Raw genomic sequence first — 12,198 nt, forward strand, 5'->3', positions numbered from 1 at the left:
TACAGTAAAACACGTTGTTTACCAATTTCGGAGTTTTCATCATTTTCATTTCCGCTTTCAATTAACGCGTTTGTTAATCGCGCTTCGTTAATATGCAAATAACGCTTATTACGGCCTATACCCTACGATATTGGATAAAGCTATTTAATTTATAATAAATTTTAAAGAACAATTGCATTTGTCGTCTTTAAGCCGAGAGTCGTGACTTTGAGTTTACACAAGAATGCTCAAGCGCATTAAAGATCTAACATTGTGAATCGAATAATTTTATTTATAATACAATTATGAATTTCGTTAGAAAATTCTCATTTCAGATAGAAATATATATATAAATATATATACATAAAATTTTTTTTATTATTATTTTTTTAACTTTCATAAAATGAAAAAGTAAGGTTTATTTTTAAAACTTTTATTATGAATTGATTGATAAAGTAAATTCTTTTTGCTAGAATTGCTTAAGATATATAGACGGAATTATTATTGTAAATATTTCTTATGATTATCCAATGTATGAAATTATTTTGAAACACTTCAAGCTGCATTTCCTTTAATTCATTCCTGATTTTATTATTGCAATAGTTTTATATTAGCAATTTTATATTCTATATAAATCCATTATTCGGTTTCACAATATCAATTGAATTATAAATTTCGTATTTCATTAAAGACTATTTATTTATCCTATAACATACTATTAAATATTTTAGTAAATGCATTAATATAATGACTGATACAATACCTGAAAATTAATTTAACAATGAAAAGTAAATTTGAATAATTGAGGAATTAAAATTGACAGTTTGATATTTAAAACAATTTACAAGGCATCGCAATAAAAGACTTAGGAAACATATAATTATCATTTAATGTAGTTTATAATTCTGAAACTTAAATTAATTAGATGTGATATATTTACAGTAAAAAAAAAATTACAAAATTAGAAGAATATCGATTAAAATTTTATTTGAATAACCGTTTTATCGTCGAATTATATCCATTTTGCAATTAATTAATAATAAAAAAAAATATTTAGATGTGATTTTAGAAATGATGTATCTATCATAGAACTCTTATGGCTTATGTAATGAAGTCGTTCATAAGATTGAATTTAATGTTGAAAAAAAATTATCTATAAATTCATTTATTAAAGGATAATCATTGAGGTATATAATTTTCGAATGATTTATTTTTAAAACGTTCAGTGAAAAATTTTTCCACACTGACATAGTTTACAATTGAAGCAGATATCTAAGTATTTAAGAATTATCGATACAGAGTAATCCCGGCTTGATAATTCGTAATGATAATCAATGGTAAGGATGGTTGGCAATCTGCATTTATTTTGGCCAATCGACAGAGAGACTCGAGAAGATACAAAATGATAGTAGTGGATAGAGGTTGATTCGTTAGCTATTAATCGAGCCATTGCTGCCGGGTTTCGCTGGAGCACATAATCGCGGCGCAAGCCTACACGGCGTAAGAAAAACGTGTACATGTATACATGCGCGCACGCTAAAGAACAGCAGACGGATCCACGCGGCATAAACCTATATCACGGTGGGGCACATCTTCTCCCGCCCGCGCACTTCACGCTCACTCTTTCTCTCTCTCTCTCTCTCTCTCTCTCTCTCTCTCTCTCTCTCTCTTTCCTTCGTCTTGAGCGTCGTCTTCGGTGAGCAGAACGCGAGGACTGTGCGGCGTCGGCGGCGTGGTAGTAATGCGTCTCGTCGCGATCGCGAGGAGAGTCGCAAGTCACCTCCGTTCACCTCTCCTATACCTCTACTACTACTACTACTACTACTATTACTACTACTACTATTAACACTACTACTACTCCTACTCTGTCTCTCTGTCGTTTCTTTACCTACATATCTCTCCCTCTCCCTTTCTCTCTTGTACATACACAAACACACTTTTTCCCTCTCACTGTCTCCCTCACTCGCTCACTTACTTACTCATTCGCTCTCTCTGCACTCCCGCTCGTTGGCTCGAGCACCACTGTACTCTCTCTCTCTCTCTCTCTCTCTCTCTCTCTTACTTGCTTCCTCGAACCTCACCGAGTCGTCGGCGAGCTCGACGCGCTCGGGACTCTTTCAGTCCGCTGCCGCGAGTCGTACGCCACGAACACACGCGCAGGAAACCGACAAGGAGAATTAGGCTCGGAAAAGAGAAAATTAAAGAGAGACAGAAATAGAGAAGGATAGAGAGAGAGAGAGAGTGAGAGAGAGAGAGAGAGAGAGGGACCGAAAGAGAAGGAGAGAGAAATAAAATTTGGGGGACATTTACTCTCGATAACGGAAAAGCTCCGACAGTGCGAAATGCTTGTTGGCTTAACTGGGGGCGTCTACGTGGGCCCGAACATCTCCCGCATTTAAAGGACCCGATTTGTGTCAAGTGTACCAAAGGACAGTTAGAGCAAAGAGAAATTTTGTAGCGATCGAGCGAAGAGGGAGGTGCATCAGGGGTTGGTTGGGGTTGTTATGAGGAGTGAAGGTCGAAGTCGCCGCCGTGTCTCGGCGAGTCCCGGCGACTCGCGCGCGACCGGCGCCGCCGATGTTTGATTTTCCCGCCGGGCCTTACGCAGTGACGAAACGCTCGGACAGCCGATGAACTCGGGGCGGCCGTCGCCTCGGCATTGATCGCCGAGGGCACGGGGCCGCTTTTGTGCGCGAGTGACGCGAGTGAGGGAAGGAGAGTCGGATGTGTGCGGCCCAAGCATAAAGAATCAAAGAAAACCCGGAAAGAGGGCGACCGGAAGCGTGTACCGGAAGACGCTTGGGCACAAAGGAAGAGTTGCGCGACTTCGTACATGGACCTCAACTCGCGGTCTCGTGACTTTTGAGAGAGATAGAGAGAGATAGAGAGAGAGAGATAGATAGATAGATAGATAGATAGATAGAGAGAGAGAGAGAGAGAGAGAGAGAGGTGTATCGAGGACTGATTAAGAGTGCAGGTCGTCTTTGACACGAGGAGATTGCCGAAGGGGAGTCGAGGAAGGACATTTAGGTGAGTAGATGATCTCGGCTGGGGACTTTTTGACAGCAAACCAATTGTGCACCGTGACTGATCGATCGAACCCTTTCCTTGTTTTGGGACTACGACATTCACAAGTACAAAGATGGCTCGCTCGATCTCCTGTCACTGTGCATATATCTCTCTCTGTATGCTTATGTGTGCGTGCGAGTGTGTACATGGCTTGATGTGTGCATGTGCGTGCGTGGGTGTGTGCCTGTATGTCTATACACACGTGCGTGCGTACGCCTGTGCACGCGTATGTGCAAGCTCGTTAACCGAGTTAACTTTATTTAAACATTGATTCGCCCATCGATACCTTTTAAGTTTATGATCGAGGAACTGGTTAAAAGAACTTGCTGGGTAAAGCATAGGAGTGTGTATTGCGGATTCTATAGCTCATTGGCATATTTTTAAGTGACCCTTCATTATTGCTCAATGGTGTATATTACCTTTTCGTAACTACGTATAACAAGTTATAATGTATTACATTGTATCGATGAAAATTTTTTCTTTCATAGAGCCAATAGCTACATATCGTTCTCTACTTTTAATTACCACTAACGCAATTACTCAATAAACAAACTTTCTACGACGACAAGATTTGAAGTCTTAAAGTAATGAAATGTCACCAAATCATCTAATAATGCTATATGCTGCTATTTCTTTAATTTATTTAATTATGTTATAGTCATTGAATCCGACTAAGAATAAGCAATATTAATGGGTCTTTTGTAATATCTATGGATGCATAAATTTATTCCTAGATTCGATAATTATTTTTTATTCGATAATGATTTTAGACAACATACATATTTGTCAAATTTTTCATGTGATATAACAATAAATTATTGCATAAGCTCTATAATATTTGTCATGCAAATTCATTCAACAACAAAAAATAATAAGTAATCAAAATTACTATATGTTTGTTTCGCATCTTGAAACATTCCATAAATTACACAAATTTCAGAGATATTTATTTTTATTATTTTTATTATCTATTTGATATAAATTTTCTACTTTTATTTAAATGATTTTATATATTCTTAAACCTTATAATACACGATGCAAAAAAATTTTCTGTATATATTATGATATTCTATGTTTTATCCAGCAATGCTTAATAGATGAATGAAAATTATAGAAGCAAGAAATTTATTTTTTATAATTCGCCAATTCCAATTTGATTATTTTGAATTACTATATCGCTGAGTGATGTTGTTTTGATTTCCTGATAAAATTTGTATTTTTTTGCTTATATTATATAACTATTCTTAGTGAAATTCAATTATAAATATTTTTCGGCTATTTTTTCTTCTGCAGTTTTAAAAGTACATTAGAAAAACATAAATATTTACTACAAATAAGTTTTTCTATTACAAAATCATATTTGAAAAATATTTAAGAAAAAAGTCAATAATTGCACAATAATTGCTGACAGCAGACAGGTATACCTGAAAATATTATTAATTGCACAATTTATAGAATACTCGTAATAGGAGTTAGAAAGCCAGCATGGGATTTTGAATTGAGATAATGGATAGAAAGAGATAAGATATGATGAAACTTATGCATGTGCAAAATGCTTTCATTCATCATTTCGTCTGTGAAGAATATTATTCAAAGAGAAGTTTTTATTTATATCAAACTTCCTTTTATTAAAATTGATTTTATGTAGTAACATCTTATACAAATAAATAAATAATTGTATATATATATATATATATATATATATATATAAATAATTAGATTTAATAAATTCATCTTTATATCATAAACTGCTTATTATATATATGTATAATTATATAAATGAATTCGTATTTATATGTATATATACATATATATATATATAATTATTTATTATGGGTCTCTGTGTGTGTGTATACGTGTGTGTGTGTGTGTGTGTGTGTGTGTGTGTGTTAGTGGGTGTGGGTGTGGGTGGCGTGGGTGCGTGTGATTGTGTATGTTATATGTGTATATAGATATTATAGTAGCTTATTTCATACAATAAATTGTCTAATGAAAATTGTGTGAATGAAATTTTATATTTATCAATAACATATAAGTTGTTCCTTCCATTTATAAATCTAAAATGTAGTATTTGAAATAGTTTCACATTTCGTTGCATTCGTTGAAAATTGAGTTTAAATTTATTATTGCAAATAAGTTTTAAAGCTTAATATATGTTTTAATTTTAAGGAATTATGTATTTTCCTGTACTATCATCTTATTTTTGTCATGAATGCTAAAAATCACTTTGCGAGTATAATACAAGTATACTGCATCGGTGATTTCATCCCTAAAAAGAATAGAAAAAAATAATAAAATACGCAAAACTTCCCGTAAAAGGCCGTAGCTGTCGAGTGGGTGGATCCTGGATAATCGCGAAAATGGTCCGAATCGGATGTGTGAGGCGAGCACCGCCACGCAAAATCGGTAATGAGCTGTAAAGGCTCGCGGCTCTCGGTCCACAAACACACGGGCACACTTATGGACTCTAGCCGCCCATTGTAAGCGTGAGTCATTGAGGCGTCCGTGGCCATAGACTTACACGTACGAGAGCTCGACCGCTCTCTCGCCCGCACACACCAATACACAAACACTACAGTACAAACACACGTGCGCGGATACAATGTTATGTCGATTCTTTCTTCTCTCTCTCTCTCTCTCTCTCTCTCTCTCTCATTCCCTCATTCCTGCATGCCTTTCTCTATCTTCTTTCCGCGCTCAGCACTTCAGCAATATGTTTTTCTTGAATCGGGGCAAAACGAGAGAGTGAATAATAAGCGAGAAATTTCGAAGCCTAGGCTTGTCGGGAACGGAAACTGGGACTTGGACTAGAACGATGGTGAAGACGACAACTACGTCGACGACGACGACGACGACGACGACGACGACGGCGACGACGACGGCGACCACGACGACGACAACGATGACGATACAACGACAACAACGACGACGTGGGCGTATCCTTCACTGCTGACACGAGAAAACGAGCCAGCTATATCGACAATCCTTTTTCCACCCTTTTTTTCACACTTTTTTCCAAGAGAGTGGTAGAGAGAGAGAGAGAGAGAGAGAGAGAAAGAGAGAGAGAGAGAGAGAGAAAGAAAAAGAAAGAAAAAGAAAAAGAGAGAGTGTGTGTCTGATGGCAGCAGGAGGGGGAGGAACATGGGAAAATTAAAATCCAAGAAAGAGAATGGGGAGAAGATAGTTAATTAGAGATGCTTTTACGTCACGATACAGCTCCTTTACGTTTCTCCGTGAAATGTCGAAAGGAGACGGAAAGGCCTTTTAAAAGCGTCTGTATCCTTAAATACTCTTTATTACCGAGTGTCACTGTACGGCGTGACCTCATTTAAGCAAGCATACGCGAACAACTACATCATATATGCGTCGGTGGCGAAGGATTTTCTTACCTAGGATTTTTCTTTTTATTACTCCAGAAAAAAGTTTCAGTCCCAGTGCGTTATTTTTTGCTTCTGTTCATGCCGATCCCGTACGTGGAATTTTACGATCTGATTTTTCATGCGACTGTTAATATCTCCTTTGCGCTTATAATTACAATACTTATGACAATTGTCACGAATCGTCGTGAGAGCTTCGGAAAGAATATTTACTATCACTGAATAAATTTGCATTGGATTTTTGTATTATACTACCGAATCAACTGAATGAATCAACCGATGTTTTGTAGGTAATACTGCTCTCTTCAATTTTATTTTGAAAAAGTATTCGAGTGATTATTAATTTTATAATAATAGCCAAGGATTTAACGTAATTTAGACGTATTATTGAGTGATTTTATTCGTAATACAGTGTTGCATTAAGTATCTTAATGTCAATACAAAAAGTTGTTCATTATCATTTTTTTTTTGTACAGCATGACTAAATAATAAAAAACCTAAGGCTATGTAAACAATTATTAAAAAAAATAAGTATTAATGTTTAGAATAACTGGCTACCTAGGGTATTTAGTAATAATAGTTTTGTTAAGGAAAAGTGAAGGAGTAACTTTTCCTATAATATTTAATTCATATAAATTATAATTTATAACGGCAGAGATAAAATTAGGTAATTTTATATTCAGTTTCTAATAAGAACTTTTCATCCGTAATTTGCGAACGAACTTGTAAAAAAATCATTTATATATTTTTTTCATAGACGAAACTATAACAGAAACAATTGAAAATGAAATAAAGCAATCTCGATAGATTATACTAAAATAAATATTGCTTGCGTACACGTTAATTTAAACTAGACGCATTATCCAATAGTTGGGCTAATAATATATCATTAAATTTTTTATTTATTATTTATTTGATTAAATGCTGAACAATAAGAAAATGCATTTTTCACCAATATCAGAAATAATACAATGCAAATAAAGACGAAAAGATAGCGTTCAATCTATAGTAAATGCAAGCGTACAAGAGCACCGATAGCTTACCATCTGCAATCAGCACGACAGTATAATTGCTGTAAAAAGTCACAGTAAACAACCTGCAGAGCATTTCTATCATTTATTTCAATTGATCCAGAAGATGCTTAGATCCGGTCATTTATTTACGCGTTTATTTTGATATTTATTTATCGAGATACTCGATAAGTCAGCGTCTTAGCGTGTAAGCAAAAATTGTCGGCATACACCCGAGATGAAGAAGAAAAGAAAGAGCGTGAATTCCCCCGCGGAGAGTTGCGCCATCCACCAGGATCAGAGGTGACACCGAAGCACCGCCTATGCACACTCACCTCAGATGTGTGTCCGCGGGCTGCGGTATGGTGCACATTGTATTATATAGCGACCATAAGGAGAGAAACATCCTAGAGCTATGCTTACCGCGGAGTACAGAGGGAAGCCATAAAACGTCGCGCGCCGGCTCTCTTTTACGTTCTCCATCTCTCTCTCTCTCTCTCTCTCTCTCTCTCTGTGCGCGCGCGCGTGTGTCTGTGTGTGCGTGTGTGCGCGCGTGCGTGACGCGTGTGCGGATGCGTATGATTTCGTCTCATTCTCTTTCTTGAATACATGCACGAGCACACGCACGCGTGGGTGTACTTACGCATGCACGCGCACATGCACGTGTACGTTGGAGGTCTCAATCGCAAGCGCGGCTGCAGGAGGCTTGCACGATACAATAATAATCGCGACGCCAGATCGATTCGCGATACGCTCGCGCGCCAAGCCCGCGCATATATGAGCGACGATACGAGCTGCGGCGACGATATATAATGCATGCGTCGCGATACGGAGTTTTCGAGAATGCGTTGGCGGGATATCGCGTTACGCGCGTGCCGTACGTCTGCGACAGAGAGAGCCAGAGAGAGAGAGAGAGAGAGAGCAGTGCCTGGATGCGAAAAAATACCAGAGAAGGCGAGAGACGGAAAAGTTTAGGTTATAGATTGTGGAGAGGAAATTAGAAACGACAAGGGAAAACTTGCCAATATGACATTTCACTAGTAAAACTTGTTAAATTGAACGTTTGAAGTTTAATTGTCAATTTTCGGCGCTTACCGAGGATTACACTACTTTAAACTTTAATTAATAACAGTTGCTTACTTAATAGCTTCTATTTACACAAATCATTTTATAAAGATGGAACTAATGCTCGTTAACTTGTGTACATTATCTTGAATGCTTATGTATCTTTAATTGTATATTTGATTATATAACAAATTTGTACTTGAAATTTAGTTTCAAAATAGATATTGAACTACGTCAATGAATAAAATTATATTAAATCGCCTAGAATTGGAAAATATTTTAAAAGTAGACTAGCGCATAAATTATATCAACGTAGAATGAATAAAGGATTTATATTGACAGACAATGCTAATGTCTTTATTATATCGAGCTTATACTATATCGAACATCTTGAGAATTCAATTAATATTTTTTCGGTTACAAATTAACCATATACTTATGAATTTAGTATTTAATTTTACCTGGAAAAGATTCTATTTATATGTGCGCGTAAAGTACTGAGAGCATGATGTGATGGGGAAAGAAATTGATTTTGTAATGATTTTACGATCCTTTGGTCATACACGCAGGCGTTTGTGACTGTGAATTATTGAGCGCGGTATCGAGGTTATTGATCTAAAATAGTTGTAAAGATTTTGCAATGATTTATTTACTTATTAATAATGATTTATGATGGTATATAATAATGAAAAGGATCGCTTTAAGTATGTAAAAAATAAGCCTACATTTATGGAAGTTTCTTGATGTATCTTGAATGATTTTTTTAAAAACTTTTTCTCTGAATAATAACCTGGTTAGTGACAATTCTGGATTTTTAAAAAATAAGCCAAACAGTTTGATAAATTGACAAGAAATGTCCTTCTTATTTGCAAATATATTATACTATAAAATACTATATATTTATTTATTTTTTCAAAGATTGAAGATCAGTATATCTTAGAAATCGCTCTTGATGTAAGATATCACGAGAAATAAATTTCAAGTTGATATTTACTCTTTTTCATATTATATAAGATAATATTTATTAATATTACTATATGTACTTAACGATGACATCTATATTTAGTTTCGTTACAACACTTATGGATTAGTGAAAAAAAAAAGAAGAATCAATAAATGAAATTAAAAAATTGAATGAATTTTATTTACTATAAATTTGTTACTCTTTGAATAGTATAATAATTGTAAAATTAATTCACTTTATCCTAATCATAAAATGTTTTAGTATTTGGCTTTGATTGACATTAATAAGTGGTAGAAAATAGAACAAGATAACTAACTTTAATCATAACAAGTTCTTAAAACATGGTTACTTTATTATGCTTAATGTTAGTTTAGATTAATTAATAAATTAATACATTTCTTATTTGTATGGACGAAAATTTTAGTTATCTTATTCTAAAATTTTATTTTAAAGTTATTATCTAGAAGTTATAAAAAAAAAATTAAATTTTTAATTGAAACATGCATGCTAAAATATTATCTTGAAAATAGTGTTGTAATGATTGCCGATGTGAAAAAATCTACTATCAACTATTTTAATAATTACACAAATTGGTTGAATAAAAAATTCAAACCTTTACATCTTAAATATTTGAATTAAGGAGACGAAAACATTAACACGTGCGTTTAGAATACTTTATCTCATCTATTATACGGAATAGCATTGGAATTACTTTATCACGAAGTTTGTAGTTTTTAATAAACTTCATAACTAAAATTACCCGCATTGCTAATAAATATTTCTATAAATAAACTAATCAATTTATTACGAAAAGTCAACAAAATGAAATACCATAGCATTAGGTATTATTCATCACTTTGTTATTTTTAAAAAGTTGTTATTTTACCATATGCAAGTGAACTATAGTTTTTAATTTTTATTTTACTGCATCGCCCAAACAATATTAAACTCTTGTTGTCTATTGGACGCCTACGCCGGTAAAGCTCTTTTCACAGAAGATATTGCGAGGTAGAAGAAAGTATTCGTAGCGATGACTCCGATACATGTATATTAGCCACGATTGTCATCGATTTTCCAAATGCTCGTACGCTTGCGAGCAAAGTGCAAAAGTACTGCGGCTGTTGATGAAAGTCATGTACCTTCAGTGCTTTGCCTCTTTAGTTACGGCGTGTATTTTCAGGCGCAGGATCGCCATAGTCATGGAAGAGAGCGATTTTGTCGCATCATTTCACCGATCTTATACTCTCGCTGGGATTGAATGATTTGCCGGAGAAATTGTTCGTGACGAACACACGAGTCAAGATCTGAGATTCGAATCTCAAGTGCCGGAGAGGGCGCGATTTATTTATCGGTCGAATTGTGCACGGCGCTTTCGGAGAACGTCCAATATAAATTCTATATCTTGAAAGTTAGCATTGCCGATACGAGATCTACCTTACATCGATTTATACATATATATTTGGCGTGTAGATTTTCGCACGCGCGTTTATGCGTTTACGGAATTTCGATTGGAAGTAATTTATAAGACAATCGATGAATGGAGAAGTAAATAGCTATTGATGACAACGACGTAAATGAACGATAAAAAGCTAAAAAATTTCAAAATTGTTAATTCTTATTTTATGCATGCAATTCATGTCAATGCTCCTATCCTCTTTTTTACATGATATTTGTACACCTACTCCGATAACTTTTTATTCTTTTTTTCTTTTTTTCAAACGTATTATATGCATTACATTTTGTTATATCATGAACGTAATATATTTCGCGATTAACTACGAGAACAACAACAATATAGTTAAAAATAGTAATAATAAATTAATTGTTCCTAATTATATTAAAAAGTCTGGCTTGGGAAATGAAATACAGAATTATCGTAATGCAATAAAAATTAAACTCTATTGTAAACATTAAAATCTATTGTATGTGAATACATGAATTTTACGAAATTAACTTAATATAATGTATAAGGAAATAATTAATTAATTATTTTTATTTCGTTATTTCGTATTGTTTGTAATTATTATTAAAAATATAAAATTCATAATATGTTGAATAGTAGGGAAATGATCAATGCATCTTGGATTCGAAAGGCTCTCTTGTCGGATTCTTTATTTTCTATTTCCTACAGGATACGTAAACGATCAAATCTATTTAATTTCAATTAAATGTTGCAATACCATTGTTCAGCAATTACTGGTTAAATTCGATATTTGGTAAGAGAAAATTATTTTATAAAATTCATAAAATTCATATTATGTAAATTTTATGATTATAGCCGGCTAACCTGTATAATTATTAAATAAATCTGTCGAATTGTACTTTTTCGCCGAACTGAATCTATCATCACTTAATTATAAAGAACGATCGTTTTATTAATTTCAATCGTACATTCAAGTACTGAATCATTTTCATAACATTATACTTCATAACAAAGTGCTTGTGTTATTCAATCAAGTCAATTATCGTTAATACGAAAAGAAATATTTGTCTCCATCTTCACGCCGCTTATGACACGCGCGTACATAAACCATAGATCTCAAAATGAAATGAAAATCTCCACTAAACAATAACAATTACAACTCAAGTCGGAAAGTAATAGAGAGTTAGAGGGAGAGGAAGTGAGTGAGAGAGAGAGAGAGAGAAAGAGAGAGAGAGAGAGATGGGTTGGGGGGGGGGGGGGGAATTCTCGTGATACGGAGCGAGGGGGAACGAGCACGAGTCGTGGAAGAAG

This window comes from Ceratosolen solmsi, unplaced genomic scaffold, assembly GCF_000503995.2.
Source record: "Ceratosolen solmsi marchali unplaced genomic scaffold, CerSol_1.0 scaffold57, whole genome shotgun sequence".
NCBI lineage: Eukaryota > Metazoa > Arthropoda > Insecta > Hymenoptera > Agaonidae > Ceratosolen > Ceratosolen solmsi.